Genomic DNA, 2,500 nt, shown 5'->3' on the forward strand with positions numbered 1-2,500 from the left:
GGGAAAAGCGACTATTCTTTTATAAGTTTATTTAGACATGTTAAATCTCCTAAGTATGAAGTAATATATGTTCGCTGGGTCCCCAGAGTGAGTATGTGCATGTTTGTGTGTGTGTGTTAGAGAGAGAGAGAGAGAGAGAGAGAGAGAGAGAGAGAGAGAGAGAGAGAGAGAGAGAGAGAGAGAGAGAGAGAGAGATGAGAGAGAGAGAATGAGTAGGGAGAGAGAGATAGATAGACAGATAGACAGATAGATAGACAGAGAAAGAGAGAACGAGAGAAAGAAGAGAGAGAGAGAGAGAGAGAGAGAGAGAGAGAGAGAGAGAGAGAGAGAGAGAGAGAGAGAGAGAGAGAGAGAGAGAGAGAGAGAGAGAGAAAGAGAGAACATTTCAATTTATAAAGAGAACTGTACACACATTCTTCCATTGTGTTTTTGTTCTATTTAAAGCAGTATCTCGGTCGCATTTTTATATTTACATAGACAACACAAGCACGCTGATTGGCTAACATGGCCACGGTTGTCCATTGGCCACTCTTATGACGTCACTCTCACCTGAGGGGTAACAAGCGTTCGTATAATGTACCTTGGCATACCTCTAGCATTAGGGCCCTGCAGCGCAAATGCTTCAGTCATGACATAAGAATGTAATTAAGTGACACATCACTGATAAGTAATGAACATTTTTTTTATGAGGATATGATAACAGGTAAAATATAAGTAAAGCGCATAGCGAGCGCCTTTTCATTCCATGACGTCTTGAAAACTGCTCTCCCATGTACTTCCAGATGCACGTTTTGGTATACTATACAACACTATAGATATTTGTTACTGTGTTAAGAGGGGACACTGCCATTCGGCTCCGATTCAGTATCGCGGTCTCCTTTGCAGCCTCATGTGTATGTATGTGTCTCATGTATGATCTTAAGTGCTACAAATGTTTCCCAAAATGTTGAAATGTTCATGAGGGTGACTCACCGTGCAGAACTTCCATTTTCTGGACTGCAATTTAAAGAAAAAGACCTCTTGGCATATTGAGGCAGCAGCGTTTGGCGTCCACTCATGTGCATGGAAACGGATATCGTGAAGCCAGTCAGGAAGCAATTCGCTGGAAAGAAATTTCGCGTTTGTGCTTCTTACTTGGTTAATAATGCAGGATTCGTAGCCATTTCATACTGTTATCTCCGTCTGTATGGTTTACCAATTGAGTATCATTCATATATTGATCTTTTGTGTTTTTCAAGGCTAATGTTTTATTGTTCAAGCGTTTTGTTGATTAATATTTGTTGTGCGGCAATGCTTAATCACAAATGCATATTCAATTTTATCTAATATTTACATTCATGAAAGAGGTGAAGGAAGAGGCTCCAGTTCAGAATAACTGTGGGACTGTTTGATGTATACTAATTTTAATTCAGGTCATATATACAAACTAGAGAACGGATTTGATGGAACTGTGCTGGAGACAAAAATAAAAGTTTACGATGATAGAGAAAAGATACTAGACAAGAAAGATTTTATAACATTAATAAGTAATGCAGTTAACATGCACTTAGAGACAAAATGAAATGCGTGATAACTGAACTGTGTAGACTAATTCTTAAAAATACGAATAGGTAATGAGGATGCGTGATTACGGAAAATGGGGGAGTCTTTCTTCTTTTCTATTACATATAGCGATAGATGTTTTCAAAACTCATGAAGCAAATTGCCGGAGAATTGGAATAAGGATCTGCAATGACATAGTAACTGACGGTCTTTCCTCAGGCATAAAGACTTAATTGTGGACCCAGATGAGTTGTCCGAGAGAGCATGTTCTGTGTCATTCGCTCAACGCAGTGGGACGAGGAGAGTGTTCGGCCCAGCCTAAATATTCTGGTTCTCTTTGGGGCAACAATTCGGGCCTATTAGCATATTGAGTTGACAATCGTTGGCCATGCTATGGAAAAGTAATCCGTACCGGTCGGCCAGATCCTTTCAGAATTTATCTAAAACTTATGTATATGACTTTGTGTTAGATTTACCCTCCTCGAGCACCACAGTGTGTAACAGATCCAAGAAAAAGAGTATAAGATTTAACTAGACATTTTTGAGGGTTGGTTTAAGTGATGATATGTGATGAAAGTGTCTGAAGTGGGAAGCTAACTTAGTTATAATGATGAAAATGACAGTAATAATTAGCATAATAATCATTATAACTACAATAAGGATAATGATAATAATGATAATGATGACGATATTAACGAATGTGATGCGCTTGTTCCCCGCACGCGAAGCCTCGGTCTCCTTTGACCCCAAAGGCGGGGAATGCGCGAAAGGACTGTGAAAGCCGGAGGATAAAACACTGATATATGTATATATATATATATATATATATATATATATATATATATATATATACATATATATATATATATATATATATATATATATATATATATATATATATACATATATATATATATATATATATATATATATATATATATATATATATATATATATA

Source organism: Penaeus vannamei, chromosome 25, assembly GCF_042767895.1.
Source record: "Penaeus vannamei isolate JL-2024 chromosome 25, ASM4276789v1, whole genome shotgun sequence".
In the NCBI taxonomy this organism is placed as follows: Eukaryota; Metazoa; Arthropoda; class Malacostraca; order Decapoda; family Penaeidae; genus Penaeus; species Penaeus vannamei.